Here is a 24,762-nt window from a genome sequence, read left to right as displayed (position 1 = left end):
CACATTGCAAGGAGGGGAAGGGAGGCAGGAGAGCACCGCTATACTGTGGGTAACAGGATCTGCACAGCACCTTTAAACCCTGGCAGTGTATCCATGCAACTGTGCACTTACAAATGCTGGTGACACACAACAAACACACATGTACCTACCCCCTTCCTGCTGCTGCTTCTCCTGTAAGCGCCTGTCCAAGTCTGGAAAGACCACCGCCAGCACACGCTTGTGGATGTGGGTCAGACGGCGGCGCCCGCGGTTCTTATGGGTCTCAGGTGAGTCCCCCAGCAGGACCCGTGCGATCCTCCGCGTCCAGCACCGGATATCCTGCCAGCGTTTTCTCACCTGGGCCAGGCGCCGCTTGCGACCCTCCGTCCTCCTCACGGCACTGACGGCGTTCATCCAGATCTGCTTCTTGGCAGAGGCGCCTACCTGTGAGGATGAACAAGTGACACTACATCAATACACCTGGCACATGTCACAGAGACACATATTAGAACTAATTTGCTGTTTACAACAAGGCATAGTATGCATCCAACGCATTGCACCTTTGTCATAGGGACATGATCCTCTGGGGAAGGGCAAAAGCAGTACGTGCCATTGAAAGTACACAGGTGGAATGAGGGCAACAACACAATCAATGATCCAGGCTCACACTGTGCATCACAAGCTACACCAGGATTATGTGCAGCACCTCTAAGCAGTCACATGCCACAGGCCACTGACGCTACCTCAGCAGAGTACACAGACACACACAGGCACAGGACATTCACCTGCCATTGCCAAATGCAGCGACAAACCTCACTCTGCACATGTGCCACTAGACGGGGGGGCTCACAGGTGTGGGGTTGGCTCTGCACGTCAGACACACAGCACTGCTCCCTGCTCACATCAGATGGGCAGGGTATATCCATCCCTCATGCAGCCCAGGTGCTACACTCCACATATGCACCCACCCACATGACAGGGGACTTACACACACACCGATGTCCAGGGTACGAACACATCATCTGGACACTCTCAGCACAGGTACACAGAACTAACACACATCTGTGGGTACAGTCACCTGTCACACTGGGCTGACCACATAATCACATGAGGACTGTAGAGGCTACATTCCCAGGAGGATAAGACAGGCAGAATGTGGCATGCACCATGCAGTGATTGTCACAGTAAACACAATGCAAGTGAGGATGGCAGACATGCACCACAGCATGCTCTGGCTGGGAGACATCAGGCATTCCCCCCCCCCTGGGACCCCCCCTACAGTACATTGCATGTGTGTCACACCTGGACACAATGCCAAAAGTCACAGTCACAAAAAAGGGACACAGTCTGTGCTAGTAGACTCTGCACTCACCTGATACCGTGGTCGCCCATACAGCAGGGGGTACTGTGGGAGGATCACATCCAGCAATGCCAGGTTCTCCTCCAGGGTGAAAGGCTGTGCCCTCTCCACAGACCTTGACATGGTTCCAGGGAATCAGGAGCAGCAGCTGGGTCGTAGAATCCAAAGTTGTGCAGGCAAGTGCTCCCTCATGGGACCTGGCTGCCTTTTATCTGCCTTGCTGGCCTGTTTCATGCACAGGAGTACAGAGTGATTGGTCACTCACATTTGCATCCTATGTTTCCTTCAATCCCTTCAAACCTAGCACAGTCAGTGGGTTTTTATTGTTTTTTTTCTTGAGCATGATGTCAACTCCAGAACCACATTGCAACAAAGTAGATTCATTCAAACTGACTTCTGCTGTGCACCTGCAGAAAAAAATTCATACTTTAAACTTGGTCTCCATGACAACCAGCATGCATGTAGGCCTTTATACTTGTCCCTCATGTGTTCCCTATGTAATTTGGAGTTTCACACACAGGTACGGTGCGTACCGGGGCCCTAGGGCACTCCAAATGCATAGCAACGGCCCGTACAGGCGTGTGTACGGTCCGTATCACTATGGGTACGTATACGCGAGCACACCCATAGTGATAGTGAGCGTACAGGCGTGTGTACGGTCCGTATCACTATGGGTGTGCTCGCGTATGCGTACCCATAGTGATAGTGAGCGTACAGGTGTGTGTACGGTCCGTATCACTATGGGTGTGCTCGCATATGCGTACCCATAGTGATAGTGAGCGTACAGGCGTGTGTACGGTCCGTATCACTATGGGTGTGCTCGCGTATGCGTACCCATAGTGATACGGACCGTACACACGCCTGTACGCTCACTATCACTATGGGTACGCATACGCGAGCACACCCATAGTGATACGGACCGTACACACGCCTGTAAGCTCACTATCACTATGGGTACGCATACGCGAGCACACGCATAGTGATACGGACCGTACACATGCCTGTACGCGCACTATCACTATGGGTACGCATACGCGAGCACACCCATAGTGATACAGACCGTACACACACCTGTACGCTCACTATCACTATGGGTACGCATACGCGAGCACACCCATAGTGATACGGACCGTACACACGCCTGTACGCTCACTATCACTATGGGTACGCATACGCGAGCACACCCATAGTGATACGGACCGTACACACGCCTGTTCGCTCACTATCACTATGGGTACGCATATGCGAGCACACCCATAGTGATACGGACCGTACACACGCCTGTACGCTCACTATCACTATGGGTACGCATACGGCAGCACACCCATAGTGATACGGACCGTACACACGCCTGTACGCTCACTATCACTATGGGTACGCATATGCGAGCACACCCATAGTGATACGGACCGTACATACGCCTGTACGCTCACTATCACTATGGGTGTGCTCGTGTATGCGTACCCATAGTGATACGGACCGTACACACGCCTGTACACTCACTATCACTATGGGTACGCATACGGCAGCACTCCCATGGTGATAGGGAACGTACACAGGCCCTCTGAGCGAATGTACAGTGCCTTTCACACATCACAGTGGTGACAGGCAGCACACAGGAAGGAATAGAGCTGACATACTTGTCCATGGATGGACATCAAGGCATTGTCTGGGCAGTACTACATGTGTGGGGCACAGGTGTGAAAGGCTGTGATGTGGCACATCACTCCTGAGTCAAGAAGGCAATAGATGTATGATGAGATGTGTACAGATGTTATGTGTGACGGTGCAATATGTGCCAGGCATACTCTTAACTCCTTTGACATGTGTGCATGTCGTACTGCACACTTGGGATGAGCGTCACTGGCATGGCACAGTCAACAACACACGCAAGTTTCCCCTGATGCCTGCTACAGGGGTTACCACACCAGACATGTGACTACCCACGGTGCACCATGTGTCTATGTCATGTATGTGTGGTGTGTTCCCATTAGCTTGATGTTGGTGTTCCCTCAAAAGCATCAGCTGTTGCAGCAACCAACATGTGTCTGTGTGTAGATGGACATGGCACACTGTTACGCACACCAGGCCACATGTGGTATCGGATGTGAGGTGCGTATGAATGCATGGGACACATAGTAGCGTAACAAGGACATGTCTGCATCCTCTCAATGTATGTGTGGTGAGTCATTACATGTACACCTTCTTGGCAAGGTGTGTGGGCTGTCCTAGTGTAATGTCATGTGACCTGTGGCTCTAGTGTTCCGCTACCTGTCTCTGAAATCGACATCCTACTTCTGCTGATGTGTTGATGTATGTCACTCCTGTGTTGCGTCTGGCTGTTCACTTACACTGGGACACAGCTAATCCCATGCCATGGCATGTGGAGGTTCACAATCTCCGTGTGTAGCTGGGTCTTGGAAGGAGTGTCACCTGGCAGCCATACGTGTCCAGGGCATGTGGCACATACCTGACTCCGTATGTAGCATATGTGTATTGACAGATTAACATGTGCTCAGTACAAATAAATTGTTGTTGTAGTGCACTCACTCTTCCTTGTCACTTCCAAATTACTGCAGAGCGCCGCCTCTTCCCCGACCAATTCCGGACTTGGCTGACATGCATGAATGACTGTATACGGTGCTACCGCTTCCCCCAACCGTTGATTGAGGAGTTGACGGCAAGGCTGGCACCACACCTGCAACCACTGCACAGGTATCCTACGGCACTGACACCCAAGCTGAAGGTAATGGCAGCCCTACATTTTCTTGCCAGGGGTACCTTTCAATATACCATAGCTCATGTTGGTGGCATGTCCCAGAGCATGTTCAGCCGTGTGCTGCATGATTTCTTAGAGGCCATGTTGCTTCACCTAGATGATTTCATCCATTTCCCAACTCCTGAACTGTTGACTGGGGTCAAGCGTGGATTCTATGCCCTGGGAGGGATGCTCCATGTCATTGGGTCCATAGATGGGACACATGTGGCTTTGGTACCACCACAGGCACAGGAGGTAGCGTACAGGAATCGCAAGCACTACCACTCCATCAATGCCCTTGTGGTGTGTCTGTCCAACATGGTGATTTCACATGTCTGTGCTCGTTTTCCAGGATCAGCACACGATGCCTACATCATGAGGCGTAGCAGGGTGCCTGAAATGATGACGCAGCTGCGCAACGAACGAGCATGTGTTGTTGGTGGGTACACTCTGTCTGTCCTGTATTTTGCATAGACTTCCAGCACGACCGCTTCTCCTGTCCTACTTATGTCCATGTGGTTTCCATGTAGGGGACGCTGGCTATCCCAACATGCCATGGCTGATCACACCTCTCCACAACCCCAGCACGCCGGCCCAGCTCCGCTACAACACCGCCCATGGCCGGACAAGGCGAGTGATAGAGAGGACATTTGGCCTCCTGAAGAGCCGATTCAGATGCCTCCACAAGACCGGCGGCGCCCTCCCATATGCCCCGGCGAAGGTCTGCAAAATCTTCATGGTCTGCTGCATGCTGCACAACATGGCAGTTGAGAAAGCTGTGCCACTCATCCTGGATCAAGATGATCAGGACCACCCACCCGTGGAGGACGAAGGGCTTGGCAATGGGGCTAGTGATGTGGAGGATGTGGTTCCGCAAGAGGACATCCGGAGTCGGCTCATACGCGACTTCTTTGCTTAGTGGTGAGTACCAGTGTCTGAGTGTGCATGCATTGGTCCCCGTGTGGCATGTGTTGCGATGTGTGTTTCCATCTGCATGTATGCCACGTGAGTCAGAGGTGTGTGTGGATGTGTCACTGGAGTGATGGTGCCAGTGATGAGTGTATTTCCCCAGTCAGAATTGTGACGTAGCATGTTGTCATCCTTACATGTGTCGAGTACATGCACATGCAAGTGGCTGTGCTTTTTATGGCTGACTTCTTGTGTGTCTCTCATCCCCAGGTACTTGCGCATGCCGTCTGCTGGTTGCATTGTTGTGGCACTGCTATTCCTCATGGACACGTCATCGTGTGCTGACTCAGCGTTACACGCACGGACAAGTTTGGAAGTCTCCTTAGGGTAAGGGATGCATCAGGGGTGTATTGGGTGTGGCAGTTGTTTACGATGTGTGCACACTGCCCCTGTCGATGTTTGGTTCCTCTGCAGACATGTCGCATCACCATGGGACACATGACATGTAGCTGGGTACACCTGAATAGATGGTCAGACTTGTTGACAGTCATCTGTGATGGGATAGTGGATTGTGATGATGGCATCAATGTGTGTAACACTGCCCTCGGACACATACGGTTTGCATTGGCTTGACATGGTGTGGGACTTCCACATCAGAGGATCAATGGTGTATGGCAGCCTCTCCGTGAGCAGCAGGGGGTGTTTAGCTGTTAGCCGACACTTGTGTGCCAGTTCCATGGCTATCACGCATTTGTGCTGCAGAAGGGGGGTTCCAGTGTTGGACCCACATGTTACTCCACATGACCTGTTTATGTGTACTCCGAGTTGCCTCTGCATTCCCGAATACATGAATAATAAAGGTGTCCCTATGCCTCCAAGGTGCCTATTCTCAGTCAATGCTGGTGTGTTGCCACGGTGCATACGGCATGTCTGGCATGGTTTTCCGTGATAGTGGCTATGTGTCTATGTGTCGAGTAGCAAGATGCAAGCTGTTTGTGTGGGATTAGACTGTGTATTGTGCATGATGTCCATGACTGTGTGGGTATTGTGACATGTGCCATCCCCATGCATCCAACGTTGGCCAGGCCACCATTCTCTGCATCCACCTGACTCAAGCTTGCAGGACATGGTTCTGCCACCTGTCCACACATACCTGGGTGCCCCCCAGGACACTCCACATGATCCATGACCTCTGCGCATGGCTGTCGCTGTACTCAATATGTCTGTCGGCACGGTTGTGCGCCCACCCCCTCAGCTGGTTGGGCCCATCACGGGTGTGTATGGTGCTCCATGTCTGTGTTGCCTAATACATTGTGACCCATGTGTGTCCTGTGCCAGACTCAGGCCCCAGGGTGTGGATGGTTGAAGTCATATGAGAACTCAGGCATGGTTAGACTTAACAAGACACATGTAAGGTAATAATGCAAAATGTAGGCATCATCTCTTTATCGTGTAACTTTTTATTTTTGTTGGGGTACGTGGGGGGGGGTATGACATGAGGGGCTTTCCGGGTGTGTGGAATCCAAACTTCACTAGGGGAGTTGGTGTCCTTGCCATTGGAAATCCTCAGAGTCCATGCCACAGTCTTTGTCAACATTGGTCAGACAGTGACCAGCAAGTCCATGTGGCAGAGAATGTCTTTTGCTGAGGAGCTGCTGTTGGTCCAGTGGGCCAGGTGCCAGGCCAGGTGTCCTGGGAGATGGTGCTGTTGCGCCGACCCTCACGGTCTTTTCCGTGGACGACCCGCCCTCCTGCGGGAACCCTCAGAAGCAGGCCGTGACGATGTTTGGGATGCTCCGTCGGATGTCTCCTCCTCCTCCTGATCCCTCCCTGTGGGTGGTGATGTTCTACGCCTGGTGGCACAGGGAGGGTTGCCCATGTTGTCGGCTATCCGACGGAGTGTACGGTGAATTCCTGTGAACACCGTCACAAGCTCAGCCTGTCTGTCCTCCATCCGCCCTTGGTGTCGCAGTAGACAGGCATGTTGCTCCGCATGTTGCTGGGCCTGCTGGGTCTTGATCTCCTCGAGGATGGACACAACCTGGGCCATGCCCGTGGTGTCCTGCCGGTATGTGTCCAGGATGTTTCTGACATGGGAATATACCGGTTCCGCAGCCAACTGGTCAGGCTCGCGCCTCCGCCGTCCTCCACTCCCACCACCCCTGCCCACTTGCACCTGGCCTGCCCTTGTGGGCACATCGGGTCTCCGGGACCCCTGAGGGGTGGCATTAGCGTTGTCGCCTGCCTCCTCCTGGGTGCCCGGTACACCGTGTTCCTCCTGGTCAGCCTGGCTGCGTTGTGGTGGTGGGGCAGGGATCCTGGGTGTCTCCTGGGATGTGGCAGGAGTGGGGGTGGTGGTTGGCCCAGTTGTACCTGACGCAGGTGCTGCAGGTGGTTGGACACCAGAGGGGCCAGGTTGGTCGGGGTCGTCCACAGAGTGGTGAGAGTCGTCGCTGCCGGTGGGTCCGTCATCCCGCAGAGCCGGGTCCTGTGAGTCTTCACCCCCAGTGTTGGGGGATGATCCACGACGTTGACCTGTGTGTGAGAGAGACAATGTTAATTTTGTTCCATGCAACATCCATGTTTCATTCGTTTCTAAGTTGGCACATTTCCTCTGGGAATTTGGATATGTCTTGCATTCCACTCACAGTGCACTTGTGCATGGGTATGTCCCTTGGCCACAGCTTTTGAGACTTTACCTATGTGTGGCACAGTCGTACTTGCTGCGTCAATTGTGACTGCAGTCAGCAGTGGAGTGAGCAGGTGTGGCGAGCCATGCACTGGCGCCTTCCGTGTTGCACTGTACGTGGGTACATGGAGTTGTTCCACACACTTATATAATGCAGGTAGCTGGCGTTGTGCTCGTGCACAGGTTGAGACATGGCCCAGTGTTTTGCCATGGAGAAGAGAGGGGGATTCAGGCACTGGCCACCCTTGTCTACATGCACGCAGTCCACCTGCTGACGAGCAGACATTCCCACACCCCCCAAGGCTGAATTGGTCTCCCTGTGTGTCCCTTTCTCACTCCCTCTCTGCCCCCCTCTCCCTCCCTCCCTGTGTCAGCCTCCTCCCTCTGTCCGTCTCCCTGTGTCTCCCTCCCTCTCTCTCCCCCTCTCCCTCCCTCTGTGTGTCACCCTCTGTCACCTCAGCCCAGCTTCCTAGGCACACACTTTTTGCAGATCTTTGAATGGCCCTTGGCTTGTTGATGTGAGTTTGTTTCTGATCTCCAGGCACCCATTGGGTGTAGTGTCTGTGTCTGCGCTGCTGCTGTGGTGGTGTGTGCTGCCACTCTTTCACAGTGTTGGCTGTTCATTAGCTGCTGTCATGTGCAAAAAGTGCCTTCACCCCCATGTCTTAATGCAAGGCGTCCGCCATTTGCTGGCAAGTCTTTCCTGTGTGGGGATACACTGTTTGTCTGGCTGTGACCTAGGCCATATGGACAGAGGGCATTGTTGTCTGCTTCTGAGTTGCACTATGTGATTTTTGGGGCACACACTCCCGCCATCCGGCTTACCGTGTCTTGTGTTGGTGTTTTCTGTGGGTTGTGACTTGGCATTGTCCAGCTGGGTGCATGGGGCATGGCGGCGCTAGTGGCATGTGCGTGTTAATGGAGTGTGGTTGAGTCATGCGATAGCTTGGGGTGGTTGCGTGCCTGATTGTGAGTTTGGTTGTGGATGACGTTCCCCCCATGTGAGCTGAGTTGTTTGTGTACTCACCCGGGTCTCGGAGTCCTTCTAATCCATCCACTGACACCACTGGCAGTATGGCCATCACCCTCTCCTCCCAGGGATGGTATTGTACGGGTCTGGGGGCGGCCCTCCTCCAGTGATGTTGGCCTGGTTGTGGTCGTCGGTCATTTTGGCTCGGACCCTCCTCCGCAGATCGTACCACCTGGCTTGGCATTCATGCCTGGTCATTCTGGTGGACGCAACAGCATTGACAGCATCGACAATCCTCTGCCACATGGCTGTTTTTTTGGAAATGCTGGTCTGTCTGACCAATGTTCCAAAGAGGTGTGGCTCGACTCTGAGGATTTCGTCGACAAGGACCTCCAACTCTTGGCTAGGGAACTTTGGATTCTTGTTAGTGGGCATGGTGAGGGGTGTGGGTATGGATGGTTGTGGGGGGTGTGGGTGTGGATGGTTGTGGGTGTGTGGGTGTGGTTGTGCAGGTGTGTGTGTGAATGTGATGAGGGGGTGTTTGTGAAGGTGGGTGTGTGAAGGTGTGCAAGTGTAAGGTGTAGTAAAGGTTCAAGTATGGTGCTGTAGGTTGTCTGTGGGGTCTGGCAGCAGTGAGTCTGTTGCAAAGGCTAATGGTTTGTGTCTGTGGGCCGTTTTTATTGGTCCATTGGTGGGTGTGGCTGTGTTTGAACTTTGGGTGGGTGTGTTATAAGGAGTGGTTGTGTTTTGGGCCTCTGTTTGGGATTTTGGCAGTTGCAGGTCAGTGAATGTGTTGTATTTGTGCTTGTTGGACATGTTTTGTGGCTTTGTGCCATTCGAATAGTGTATTCTTGTGTTGTTTTGCTTTGTCCTGGTTGTGTACGTGCGTTTTTAGCGTGTGTACGGTGTGTACTTCGGCAATTTTGTTGTACAGTGCTGTCCTTGTGTCTGGCTTGGTATGACTCGTACATGCGCGATGTTGGGTGAAGGTGCTGGTGTTGGGGCCTGGGGTGCGCTCCGTACTTAGAATGTTGGGGTGGGGGTATGCTCCATACGTACGTGGGTGAGGGTACGGGTCGTACATACACGGTTGGGGTGGGGGTACGCTCCATGCATACGCGGGTGAGGGTACGGGTCGTACATACACGGTTGGGGTGGGGGTACGGTCCGTACATACACAGTTGGGGTGGGGGTACGCTCCATACATACGCGGGTGAGGGTACGGGTCGTACATACACGGTTGGGGTGGGGGTACGGGTCGTACATACACGGTTGGGGTGGGGGTACGCTCCATGCATACGCGGGTGAGGGTACGGGTCGTACATACACGGTTGGGGTGGGGGTATGCTCCATGCATACGCGGGTGAGGGTACGGGTCGTACATACACGGTTGGGGTGGGGGTACGGTCCGTACATACATGGTTGGGGTGGGGGTACGCTCCATACATACGCGGGTGAGGGTACGGGTCTTACATACACGGTTGGGGTGGGGGTACGGTCCGTACATACACGGTGGGGGTACGCTCCATACATACGTGGGTGAGGGTACGGGCCGTACATACACGGTTGGGGTGGGGGTACGCTCCATACGTACGCGGGTGAGGGTACGGGTCATACATACACGGTTGGGGTGGGGGTACGCTCCATGCCTATGCGGGTGAGGGTAGGGGTCGTACATACACTGTTGGGGTGGGAGTATGGTCCATACATACACGGTTGGGGTGGGGGTGCGCTCCATACATACGCGGGTGAGGGTACAGGTCGTACATACAAGGTTGGGTGGGGGTACGCTCCATACATACGCGGGTGTGGGTACGGACCGTACATACACGGTTGGGGTGGGGGTACACTCCATACATACGCGGGTGAGGGTACAGGTCGTACATACACTGTTGGGGTGGGGGTACGCTCCATACGTACGTGGGTGAGGGTACGGGTCGTACATACACGGTTGGGGTGGGGGTACGCTCCATGCATATGCGGGTGAGGGTACGGGTCATACATACACGGTTGGGGTGGGGGTACGGTCCGTACATACACGGTTGGGGTGGGGGTACGCTCCATACATACACGGGTGAGGGTACGGGTCTTACATACACGGTTGGGGTGGGGGTACGCTCCATACATACGCGGGTGAGGGTACGGGTCGTACATACACGGTTGGGGTGGGGGTACGGGTCGTACATACATGGTTGGGGTGGGGGTACGCTCCATGCATACGCGGGTGAGGGTACGGGTCGTACATACACGGTTGGGGTGGGGGTACGCTCCATGCATACGCGGGTGAGGGTACGGGTCGTACATACACGGTTGGGGTGGGGGTATGCTCCATGCATACGCGGGTGAGGGTATGGGTCATACATACACGGTTGGGGTGGGGGTACGGTCCGTACATACACGGTTGGGGTGGGGGTACGCTCCATACATACGCGGGTGAGGGTACGGGTCTTACATACACGGTTGGGGTGGGGGTACGGTCCGTACATACACGGTGGGGGTACGCTCCATACATACGTGGGCGAGGGTACGGGCCGTACATACACGGTTGGGGTGGGGGTACGCTCCATATGTACGCGGGTGAGGGTACGGGTCATACATACACGGTTGGGGTGGGGGTACGCTCCATGCATATGCGGGTGAGGGTAGGGGTCGACGTACATACACTGTTGGGGTGGGAGTATGGTCCATACATACACGGTTGGGGTGGGGGTACGCTCCATACATACGCGGGTGAGGGTACGGGTCGTACATACAAGGTTGGGGTGGGGGTACGCTCCATACATACGCGGGTGTGGGTACGGGCCGTACATACACGGTTGGGGTGGGGGTACGCTCCATACATACGCGGGTGAGGGTACGGGTCGTACATACACTGTTGGGGTGGGGGTACGCTCCATACGTACGCAGGTGAGGGTACGGGTCGTACATACACGGTTGGGGTGGGGGTACGCTCCATACATACGTGGGTGGGGGGACGGGCCGTACATACACGGGTGTACATACACAGGTGTACATACACGGGTGTACATTCACGGGTGGCGGTACGTCTCGTACATACACGGGTGTACATACACGGGGGTACATTCACGGGTTGGGTACGTCTCGTACATACACGGGTGTACATACACGGGTGGGGATTCGACTCGTACATAGGATGGCTGGGGGGAGTGTTGGGCGCGTATGCGGGCACATATCTCCATGGTTGCTATGGGAGTTCGGTGCGGACGGTGTTTTTTCCATCCGGTTGTAACATCGGACGCACGGGATGGATCGTACTAGCGCTGTCGGACTTCACTTTTCACATTTGTACGGTAAATCGTCCGAGGATGTGTCGGACACATTTTCCGACCCGAGGACGTGTGGGGACTAATTCCCAATGCGATTCGTATGGACTTTTTCCCATGCGAATCGTACTTGGCAGTTTGTACGGCACTTGTACGATTCGTACGGTAAAAAGACCGGATACGAGTCGTACGGGGAATTTTTTTACAGGATCGTAATCGGCACCTAATTGTCTAAGGATTATTCCTTTGTCATCTGCTCCTCCCTAAGTGCCACATTCCAAAGTGATGAACATAAAGCAAACAGTTACATCTGTATGTTGTTGTTGCTCTTTCTGATCCTTTCTGAGTGTACTATACACCATGAAAGTTTATGTTGGTGTGGTTTTATGAATAGATAGTTAGAATGTACTGCTAATTATTTAAAATAGCTTAAGTTACCGCACTAAATGATATTGTTTGTTTGCACTACTAATTGAACTGCAACAATGCCACATTTCACTGATGTTCTTCTTGCTTGCTTTTTTTTACATGCACAAGAGAGGAGACATAACCCACAGTACTGCTAGACGGAAGACCTGTGCACGATGTGACACGTGACTGACTACACAACAGGGGCATCTCTTCAGCTTGTGAAGCTAAGTGCCACTGTCAACTGAAAGCTTCAAGATGGCATCAAAGAAAGGTGCTGGCAAGAAAGTAGTCAGTGGGGAAGAGAAGACATAGATTTACACCACTGGCATGCCAACCACATTCTTTTTTGGCAAACTTGTGCTTCACCGGCCTCCTTCGAGCAAGCTGAGCGCAGCACTCCTGCATCAACAGCACCACATCTCATACCTTAGCCCAGGGCCATGTCTGTCAGTGATGCAGTAAGTTCAATCATGTCGACACCAACACGTAGTGATGTTGAATTGGATTTGTCCCTTTCGCAAAGTAGTACACAATTGTTTCAGGAAACAGAGTAAAGTGGACAGCAGCCGAAGCCAGCAATATTACATTTGCCTGATGTTGGAGCAGAACAGGAGGTTGAGCTTCCTTCCAAGCAAAAAGTTGATGCTCCTCTTTTAGAATCATTGGCTCCCAGATCTCCAGCAAGGTAAAAGATGGGTTCTACTGCACCATCTTCTCCAAGCACCACTTATGATGATGATGATAGGGACATTGAGTTGACCGCGGCAGAGTCCAGGAGACAACAAGAGAGGCAAGGGAAAAGAAAAGTTCCCTAAAGACTTAGACTTATGGAAGAAGATGATTGGGAGACTGATGACTACCAAGTAGTCATGGTGGAAGGTGACACAGAGGAGTCTGACATTGCTATTCAAACTGCTCTTGAGGGATGAGGCACTGGTAGCACTGCCACAAGCTCCCATATTTGCATAGCCCCAGCTGAGACCTGCACCAACCCCTGCCTCAGGAAAAGCAGAGACGCAATCAGTGACATGCCCACCTACCTCTAATTCTTCTTCAGGCAATGGCAGTGGCACAGTAAAAAAGTACTCCTCCCCAGTTTGGGACTTTTTATGGTTAGCAAAGAGGGGGAGCACATTGCAGTATGCACCATTTACCACACAAACATTAGTCGAAGTAAATCTAGTACACATTATGGGGCCGATTCCGATCCGGGTCGGAAAGCACTCCGACCGAGTTGGATCCGGAGTGTTTTCCGACCGAGCTGGACCGCTACAGTCTGACCGAGCGAGTACGATGCACACGTATGCTGTCGGACTCGGTTCGGTCGGACTCCCATAGAAGTCTATGGGAGCCGGTCGTATGACGCGTACATGGGCTCCCATTGACTGAATAGGTACGTCTCAAACAAATGCGCCCCCTACAGTGGGTACGCGTTGGTGCCACCTGCACCGTACATGCCTGTGTTGGGGAGACCCATAGGTCTCCCCCCTGTGTCCGAGTCGTAGGGCTGCGGTGTCAGGGGGTCTGGCGCGGACCCCCAAAGTCCGACTCTGGGAGTTTTTGCGAGCCGGACACTCCGGCTCGCACAGGCTGTCCAACGCGTGCATCGTACTGGCTCGGTTGTAAATTGCATCTATTGCACACCACGGTTAGCTTCCGACCGGGACGTATGGAGCGGTTCGGACCCGGAAACGACTCGGTCGGTGAATTTCATGTAGCTCGCATCGTACTTGCTAACTCGTACAGCTGTACGAGTCGGGCGGAAAACACGCTTATGGCTTGTAGTTTTTCCGGCCGAACCCGATTCGGTGCCCTTCCGACTGAGATCAGAATCGGCCCCTATGTGTCAGGACTAGGGCGGTACACAGTCTAGGGCCCACCCCACGCATTCCACGCATCCTTATAGTGCGCCAGAGTCGTGTACATTTGCCACCTTGTGCCAAATCACGATGTGGCAAAGCTCATGAAGCAGCCTCTGTTGCACAGTGGTGGGCTTGATGCTCTTATTGTTATTACTGTTGCACCTTTAATGTTGTGCCTATTTGTCTTGTTATGTTCCTGGTCTTAGGGCTTCTTATGGCTCTTCTTCTGTTGCCTTACAGAGAGTTTTCCTATTGAGACTACATGTCCCATCATGCCTGGGGTGAAGGCAGGTTGAGCATGGCAATGTCTTTAAAAGCTGCCACACCCTTTTCCCCGTGCTCACTATTCTTTGGAGTTCCGTGTGGAAGAAGCTCATCATTTCTGGTCCTGCTTTGGTTTCCCGTGGGAGCCTTACCGGACCTATGTGAGTACCCTAGTGGTCCCCAGCAGCATTCAGGCAGTCTAGTGGCTGGCTCCCACCACTCTGGTGAGTGCTTGTCTTTGCCGCATCGAGTTCTTCATCACAGCCGCCCCCCCTGCAGGAATTCTTTGATAACGCAGCTTCATGCCGGCTCCCGCAGAGATTTCCCCGACATCGCAGGTTTCATGGGCACTTATTTCAGAGTAGGCCATACTCTATAGGGTAAGAAAGGACAGCATATTATGAGAAATTGAACGAAGAGGCAACAATGTTCCTTTGGCAAGTTGTGCACATTAATGCCTTATTGAATGCATTCATTTCATAAATGCAAAAACAATAATTGATGGACAGAATGCAGAACAATGTCATACATTCACCCCAGTACAGAGATCTGGGTCTAAATCCATCGTTTTTTTGCTCACCATGCCGTTCCAGTTTGAACCCAGCCATATGCAAATCAGTCTTGACCCTGTGCCTCATGGGAACAGTCCAGCCCGAACTGCCAAGCCAGGTCCTCCCTGGACTGGAAACAAGCATCCTAGGACCGGTTTCGGGGTTTCACCCCTCTTCAGCCAGGATAGCTTGATTCCAGTGGCATGGAGAGCAAGGGACCCACGTCTGGGCATACCCTTCCCACTCGGGGCGGCAAATGCAAAAACAACAATTGATGGACAGAATGCAGAACAATGTCATACATTCACCCCAGTACAGAGATCTGGGTCTAAATCCATCGTTTTTTTGCTCACCATGCCGTTCCAGTTTGAACCCAGCCATATGCAAATCAGTCTTGACCCTGTGCCTCATGGGAACAGTCCAGCCCGAACTGCCAAGCCAGGTCCTCTCTGGACTGGAAACAAGCATCCTAGGACCGGTTTCGGGGTTTCACCCCTTTTCAGCCAGGATAGCTTGATTCCAATGGCATGGAGAGCAAGGGACCCACGTCTGGGCATACCCTTTCCACTCAGGGCGGCAAATGCAAAAACAACAATTGATGGACAGAATGCAGAACAATGTCATACATTCACCCCAGTACAGAGATCTTGGTCTAAATCCATAGTTTTTTTGCTCACCATGCCATTCTAGTTTGAACCCAGCCATATGCAAATCAGTCTTGACCCTGTGCCTCATGGGAACAGTCCAGCCCGAACTGCCAAGCCAGGTCCTCCCTGGACTGGAAACAAGCATCCTAGGACCGGTTTCGGGGTTTCACCCCTCTTCAGCCAGGATAGCTTGATTCCAGTGGCATGGAGAGCAAGGGACCCACGTCATTTCATAAATAGCATATCTTAAAAAAAGTGTTTATGAAACAAAATTCATGATGTTGAGCAAGTTAAAAGTATGAAATAAAGTACTCGTTTGTGTTAAAGGCAATAAGTATGCCTAAGAATTCAGCATATAAGTTAAAGCCACGCATATTGGTTCTATTGTGAGTGAACTTAACTCACATACAGGCACATGCATCAAAGGAAAAACCGGTCGCAAACGGGCAGATTCTCAGAATCTGCCCCTTTGCGACCGGTATTTTTGCATTTGGGATGCATCATCCCAAATGCAAAAATCGCAATTTAAGGAATCTCTAAATTGCGATTACTTAAATTGCGATTGCATTTAAGGAATCCCAAATTGAGATTCCTTAAATATAATGCATTAAAGTAAAAAAAAATAGCGATTTCGCTAATAGGGGGAGCAAATTACCATGAAGTTGAACTTCATGGTAATTTGCAAAAACTTTGAAAAATGCACTTTTGTGCATTTTTCAAAGTTTCATGTTGCGCACACACATGCCCTTAAGGCATGTGTGTGTGCAACATATGTGCACAGATCAATTTCAGGGGTGCAAAAGGGTGTCATTTTGACACCCTTGCACCCTCGAAATTGCATGAGCAATTAGCGAGTACCTACTGGTACTCGCAAATTGCTCATGCAATCTCCAATTCATTCCTATGGGCCTGGAGGCCCATAGGAATGAATGGGACAGCATTCCTTAATTGCGACTCGCAATTTACGACTCGCAATTAAGGAATGTGTAGGAATCGCTATTTTTATAGCGATTCCTACATGCATAGGCTTTTGCAATTCCTTAATTGCGATTCCTTAATAATCGCAATTAAGGAATCGCAAAAGCCTATGTTGATGCATGTGCCAGATAAACTTTAAAGTGATTTTCTTAGTCAAAGAAAGACTTTGGAACTGAAAACAAAACCTACAAAAATTACGTGCTGCACAAAAGCATACATTTAAAATTCTTCTTTATTGAATGATTTATGTTTAGGGCTCCCGGTTTTATGGTATTTATTTTTTTAACATTTCTGTCTGTATTTATCCATATTTATTTTTATGTCATTTTATCTGTATATATCTGTATTTATTTTTGTCGCAAGCAAAAAAAGACATTGCAGCTAGAAGTTTCCACATTTATTTAAATAGACAGTGCACACGGTTGTTATAGGTTTAGCTATATGTATATATGCGCCAAATATGTTTTATGCAACATCCACAAAAAAACTTTTCTGTTAGATCAATACAGGAACTCACATATGAGAAATGGGAGTGGTGTCACAGAGATTACTTGCAGTAATATTAGTGATTTGCTGCTGTGTTACAATATTGAAAACACTGTCACTAGCCATTAGACAAGTGTGCCTGTTCACTTTCAGTGACCTGGCCAAAGACAGCAGCAAGCCGTCAATTAAAAAAAAAAATTAAAGGCCCTTGCATTAGTCCTGCCAGGCTCTATTTCCCCCACATTTCTGAAGCATGAAGCCTAAAATATCCAACAACAGCTACGTGAGCTGGCAGCTTTTGATTCACATTTTTAAACTAAGTCCTTCGCTAATGCAAAACCCTTTTTTCATAAGTTAAACAGTTTCTGCTTTGAAGACATTGGGCGTTTATCACTTCCCTTATTTTACTTTGTACTGCCTAGTAGCATTTGAACAATTTACTGTAATGCTGTAATTCCACCCAGTGTAGCTGCAGCCACAGGTCTGGCTGGCTGTCTCTGTCTCTCAGGAATGTTGTTTCTTCATGCTGCACCAAGTCACAGAGGAATTTCAATTTAAGGCCTGAAAATATCTGAAAGCGAATGAGACCTAATTTTCCTAATGTGTTCATACAGCCGGTCTTTCTGACCATTTAGGGTCACACATTTCTGCCGGTCTTACATTAGCACCAAGTACTCGCGCTACTAACAACGTACCCGCCTCCTCAACTTTTGGACACCAGTAGTGGTGCAAAAAGTGAAATACAAGTCCACCCCCACCCTTTTACTTACCTGTGACCTAAATGTGACTGGGGTGCAGGCGCCGCGCCGGTCGAAGGAACAGCTAAAGGAATTTCCCGCGCCTACCAGAGATTAATGGCCCAGCAGGTGCTAATGTGGGCAGGCGTACACCACAATCAGGAAGAGGGGCGTGGCAGGCAACCCTGGCTGGAGCACACAATTCTCGGAATCCGAGAATCCGATTTGGTTGTATTTTTCCACTTCTATTTATAAATACAGATGGGGAAAAAATATTTTTCCGTCTGTATTTATATGTAAAAATCAGTTTAAACGGGAAACCGGGAGCCTTATTTATGTTATATTTGTTTGTTTAACCTTTTCCTTTGCTGATCTCCTTCCCAGCTGTTCCCATCCTAATTTCCCTTCCCCCCGCTTGATCACTCCAATACTCTGTTACTGTGACTCAGAGTTGGAGGTATCGAGAGGTGGGTCCATTGTGTCTTCGCGTCCAGATCCTGAGGAAGAACGTTCGCTCTTACATTATGGTACTGGAGGCCAGACGACCCATATGAAAAAACACCACACAATCAAGTCGGAGGAGCACCTTAAAGAAATTGCTGAACGAGGTCGTGGTGATGAGGATAGCTGAGGAATATCATCTACAAGTACAATCACTGTTGAAGGTGATGATGAGGAAGAAGAGGGTGTGTTCTTCATGCAAAGTAGCCCTGTCCCCAGTAGTGTGCCAGCAGATTCAACCACCTCAGCGACTTCACAATGGCACAAGAAGACTCAGAGTGAGATGAAGACACCACAGCATACAGTGACTGGCCCACCACAACGCACATTAATTCTACCACTACCATCTACTTCTCAAAAGAAAAGAAGAAAATTCAGGCTACTATTACGGGCATGTCTAGGCAGGAGGGGCCCTATGAGCAGAACCACCCAACCGCACTTTTGTACAGTGGGAAGCTGGCAAAAATGTTATTGCTTGACCCCCTCCCTTTTTATTTTGTGGAAGAAGTTGGATTCTTCGACTTCATGGCAGCCATCTGCCCAAAATGGAAGGTACCAAGTAGGACCTATTTTGCCAGAGTTGCTGTTCTAGTGCTGCATCATGATGTGCTGCACTTGGTTGGACAAGCTTTGCAGCAAAGTTTTGTTCACACCATCCACCTAACAACAGACATGTGGACCATTTTTCAAGCGACTGATTACATGTGCATCACTGCACACTGGATCTCTTTTGCAGGGGTAAAGCAAAAGATATCTTCAGGTCTTAGCTAGCCCTGGAGAAAATTTTAAGAGTGTTCGGCAGCATGCAACAGTCGCCATGTTCGCCATGGAGACATCACATACAGCTGTAAACATCTTAGAGGAATTTAACAGCAAGGTGTATGAATGGCTGCAACCCAGAGGTCTCAGAATTGAATTTGTTGCCACGAACAATGGAAGTAACATAGTCAAGACCATGTCAGGCGGAAACTATTTCAGGGTCCTGGGTTTGGCCCATTGCATCAACCTCAAAAAGGAAGACATAGTCAGCAACATACTGACCACCATCTGCACTCATTTCAGCCATTCTTTTAAAGCCTGGAAGCAGTTGCGGATTATTCAGCGTAATAGTAAAGCACCATGTCATCGTGGAACACATTTAATCTTAATGACACATTGATACTTTAAGTCACACCAAAGCGGGCGCTAGAGTAGTGACTGAGATTTTAATTAAATGTGCATTTTTATTAACCCACATATTAAATTTAATGTCTGAAACTAGCCATCAGCATCACATACTAATAACACAAAGAACACTTGGGCGGTATCTTGATATTTTGTAGAATGAATGCCTTTTTTAATAATGATGTATTGACATTTGAAATAACTTTATAATCTGGTGCTATGGCAATTACGCCATTTTCATATGTGCTATTTATTTGTAACAGCAAATTATAAATCTTATCGAATTGCATGCCTTGGCAGTGTCTAGCACTACACCTATCTGCTTTTATTTACATGTTTTATTATATTTGCAATGGATTTAATTAGCTGAGCATAAATAAATAAACTTGAAATAAAGCAACAGTTGAAACCCTGATACAGCAGGTGCCAATACGTTGGAACTCGACCTTTTACATGTTGCAACGTCTGTTTGAGTAGTACAAACAAATCAATGACTATGTCATTCAAAGAGGAGGGATGCAGTTGGGAAAGCAATGACCATGGATGCAGACAAATAGGACCCAGTCAAATGCCTGATAGAGATGATACTCCCTTTTGAGGTTTTCACACGTGACGCTAGCAAGGAGGACAGTAAATTGGGCCAAGCTATTCTATCGCATCTCCTACAGCCTCCGAGCCGTTTCTCCATCCGCGGGATGCTTTATCGCCTTCCAGCCGTTAGCTGTGCATTATTCAGGCCAGGAAATTGTGCCTGACCCCATTAATAATATAAAACCAAACTGTATGGAGTGGGTCTCTTTGCCATGAAGTTACACTCATGAGCTCTGAGAATCCCCTTCGAACGATGACGGTGAGTAATTCATGATCCACATGTGATGGAAAGAAAATCTTGGGAGTGACACTCTTCCGTATCTAATACTGCTGCAGACAAGTCTTCACACACGGCAACCCGAGTGCACACAACTGTAATATCGATTTCAACTAGACGTTCAAACCAGTTTCTTCTTTAACCCGTTGAACCTCAGTCCGTACTTCTACGGGTCAGGCTCGATGGAAAACAAATACTGGCCCTGCATCCTTGCCCTCAGGAGATTAGCAGTTCGATCTAGCATTTTTGATCTTAGCAGGATAGGTCCCATTGCTTCTGCTGCATACACTATGTGCGCCCTGAAGAAGGTGATACCCAAATAAAAGGGTGTTTCACCGAAACGCGCATCAGCGCTTTGAGCTAGTTCCCTCCATGAGTACACTGGATTCAGTTGTATCTTGAAAATTGAAGAATTATACTGATAGGTCTTCCTTTAATGTGAAAATATCTGTAGTTGACCACATTCAGTTTGCAAGTTCTGTTAAAATGATATAATATTTATGACTAATTGTCCGGTTTAGCTGAAAAAATCAGTTGTTTGAGCACTTTATACTATGTCGAGGGGGCTTGATGCATATTAAGCTTTTCTGTATATATGGGATGTATGCATTTGTGGTTTCGTGTGACTATATCTTTTTAATGTGACTGTGTGTTTTTTGAGTGAAAGTTGTGCAGTGGCATCTATATTTTCTAGAGAAATGGTGTAGTTAGGCTATCTATGTATGAATTTATCAATAATTTTGTATTGAAAAGATAAAAAAATAAAAAATAAAAAATTAATGAATACAATATTTTGAATACCTTTAGTGTTTATGCCAATGGTCTAGCCAGAGCGGTCAACATAACACATGACGTATAGCATTTTTTTAAATTGAAATAGGTAGAGTTCTCTTTTTGTGAATTTTGGTCCTTTCCCCTGTTTCTCTACCTACATTTGCCTTCAGGGGTCCCCCTTTACTACAGTGGTGGGCATCACCTACAGGACCAGGTAAAGAAGGTGTGTGAAAGGTTTGCCCCGCAGGTGTGAATGAAAACATAAAAGTGCATGCTTGGGTTGAGACCTTAATCCTTTGCTTGGCTTGTAATACAAGGCTGAAACATAACATTGTCGTGTCAAAAGAGTACATCTTGATCCACTGTAGACAAAAAATCTGCACACTTTCATTCCTTTTTTTTAAGGGGATTTTTAAAATACAAGAGGTCGATTTGTAGCGCTAGCCAGAGACTTGGAAGAAAAATGGTTGGAACTTTGAGTCCCACCCTGCAGTTCTGGGGTGCTGCCTTCAACTTACAGAGAGGGCAGTCTTGTCTCACAACACTATCAACCAGAACACCGGCTAAAACAGGAATAGAAGGACCGGATCCAACCTCCGCATTTTATTTGTTCCATTAGGCAGGGCTCACGTCCAGTGCAGAGGTGATGGCAAAACAAGTTGAGCAAGTGGCAGAACTAATGACCATCCACAGGATGTTCCAGGAGTATCTGTAACAATCTAAAAGAGGTCTATATGAATCAAAATCCATTGATGTATTTGTCTGCAAATGATGCGCCAATGGCCAGAGCTCAGAAGGCTGGTAATAAAGTAATGTCTGCTGAACATGTGTTCAGTGCAGTTGGTGCAGTTGTTACATTGAGAAGGACCAGTCTTTCGCCTCAAAACTTGGAGACTGACTATGATCAAAATGAACCAACATTTTATACCACACAATTATACTGTTCCACAAACAGCAGCACACGAGGAGGGTGATTGGTCCGTAATTGAATCAAATGTGCTAGCTGAACAACTTCTGGGTGAACCACCTGAGTTTGAGGATGTACTCTACTTTCTAGACTAAGTATGCCCATGGCCCTAGAGAACTTTTAAATTTTTTCTTGTTGAACTTAGTTCGTTCTTTGCAAAAAAATAAATAGCTAGAGGAACATTATTATTTTTGTGTCAGATATATGCTGCCCCACCTTTTTTATTAATCACATATATTGTCATTTTGCAGTTGGACCAGTGTGCATTAAAGAAGCCTCCACAATTCCTTCATGACACTGGGACAATGCCTGCCCCACTCGCATGTCTATTGCAATCCCTTTTTGTATCACTTAGCACTAGAAGGTCTGCCCCAGAAGATCATTTATTATCTACAAGACTGCCTACCAATATCAAATTCTAATGTGTTGCCTGCATCAAAGATGATTGAAAACCTAATACCTTAACTGCCCGTGCTTGGATTGGAAGAAATAACTTCAACTATTGCAACAGTGAGTGACTGCGTGAGTGATGATGATGATTGATGATTCATGTGGTGGCAAACAGCATGGGAGCGTGGTGAACTATAATGTGTGAGTTTGCCTGAGATGATTGATTTGCAATGTTTGGGGACTGAGTGATGGGTATTTAATTTTTCCCTGGAGATGATTGGCCTTTGCACCAATAAGTGATCAGATTATCGAGTGACTATGAGAGATGATGTGGAGGCTGACAGTGAGGGAGGGTGTGTTGAACTGGAATACGGAAATTTCTTGAGATAATTATTGATTTGCAATATTTGATGCCTGAGTGATGGGCGATCATTTTTTTCCCTGGAGGTGATTGGCCCTTTCACACTTAGCCAGATCTAATTGCAGGGTCCTCTCCTTTTTTCTGGTTCTTCAGAGAACAGAACAGTCACTTTAGTTCATAAACAAAAACCTATACAAAATATTGTGATTCTTTTTTCTCTACTTGTTCTTCAACTGCAGTGCACTACACGTCTATCTTGCTTGGGTCATCATGATGATGACTGGTCTGGGACAGAGTTACTCAGAGTCAGGAGGGGGATCATGGAACAACTCAGGGCAGGAGCTGCAGGACTACTTCATCAACAGCTGAAAGTAAGAAGTTATCAAGTATCGACTTCAGTTCAAAGGTAAACCAAGAGACTGAGGTCAAGTACTCAGCTATGAGGAATCGAGAGAGGTGCATTTGTGAAATGCTGCTTTGTGTGTGTGTTGGACTTGTGGCAAAAGTGAAACTCTGAGCCCCCATCTTGATCTTTTTTGCTCTGCCTCTGAGTCTTCTTGATACACTCTACATGAAGCTTACCTTCCTTCTGTCCTTCTCCCTGACAGTTTATCTTTTACCATCTGCAGGCCTTTTTCTAGTCTCCTGTATGAACGAAAGGTGAAAGCTAGCAGAGCTCAACAACTCTCCTGCACACCTAGACAGAAATGGCCCAGCACACAGCTAAAATTATATGTTGCAGACAATAGTATATGTCAATATCTGAGAACAAGCAAAATTACAATGTCTCCCAAAAGATTCACAATGAGCTTTAGTTTCTTAATGATGACATTTTCTTTCTTTTTTTGTTCAAATTTTCAGATTTTAAAAGCACAGCATACAGTTCATAGCCGACGCGGCGCGTTTTGTCCCAACGGGACTTCTTCAAGGCTCAAAAGTAGTGCATACACAATCCAACGTAAAGTTGAGTACTATATGGACAAATATTCAAAGTTCATAAATCTGTATATTTGTAGCGATCGACATCTATATTTGTGTTGTCTAAAAATAAGTGAATCCAGGTTCGGTGGCCTTGGCCACTCGGAGTAGTGTATCGTCACGGAATCCACGAACAGCGTGTCACAGAGTTGGTCTCCTGCGCACCTACTAGACCAGTCCATACAGGCGCCAAAGAGTGGACATTCTCGAGGAGAATGCAGATGCACCACCTAATTTTGCAATACAGTATCATTTTTCTTTTAACAATCATATTAAGAGAACTGGATGTTCCCTCCCCAACCTAGAAGACAATATATTTAGATATCTGATAACTTCGGTCTCGGGGGCAGAAGGACTGTTTGCAATACATTTATCTGTACTCTGTCATACTCGTTCCTTTGTTTCTGCCGAACAACAGATTGATGTTGTATGATGTGCTGCTGCTCATTGCCCAGATGAATGTTGTCCTTGTGTTGTAGTATATGTCTTTGACAAACCTTTCCCCAAATCATCTTTCCAATCCATTCACCAAACCTCTACCCCTGTGTGATTTATTGAGGTGTGGCTTAATTTACACCATCAATGGATCACACACTTGGTAGGGCGGATGTGGTAGAGCAACACCAACTTACTGCATGATCTTCTGACTAATAGCCCACATTGGCTCATTACCCACCCGTGCATTAAAAATTATCCATATTTTAGATATAGAATGAAGAACATCAGTCGTCCGCCTCATCATTCAGGCCTTGTGTTGCGTAACCGTTAATGCCTAACCTAAGCTTGTCCACTCCAGACTTTGAGTCCATTTTTTTTATAACTTGAGGATTTCACAAATATTACTACTAGCTCCACATTAGTCAAAACTTACTAG

This window comes from Triturus cristatus, chromosome 12 (assembly GCF_964204655.1).
Source record: "Triturus cristatus chromosome 12, aTriCri1.1, whole genome shotgun sequence".
NCBI classification, from domain to species: domain Eukaryota; kingdom Metazoa; phylum Chordata; class Amphibia; order Caudata; family Salamandridae; genus Triturus; species Triturus cristatus.
This window is presented reverse-complemented; position numbering follows the sequence as displayed.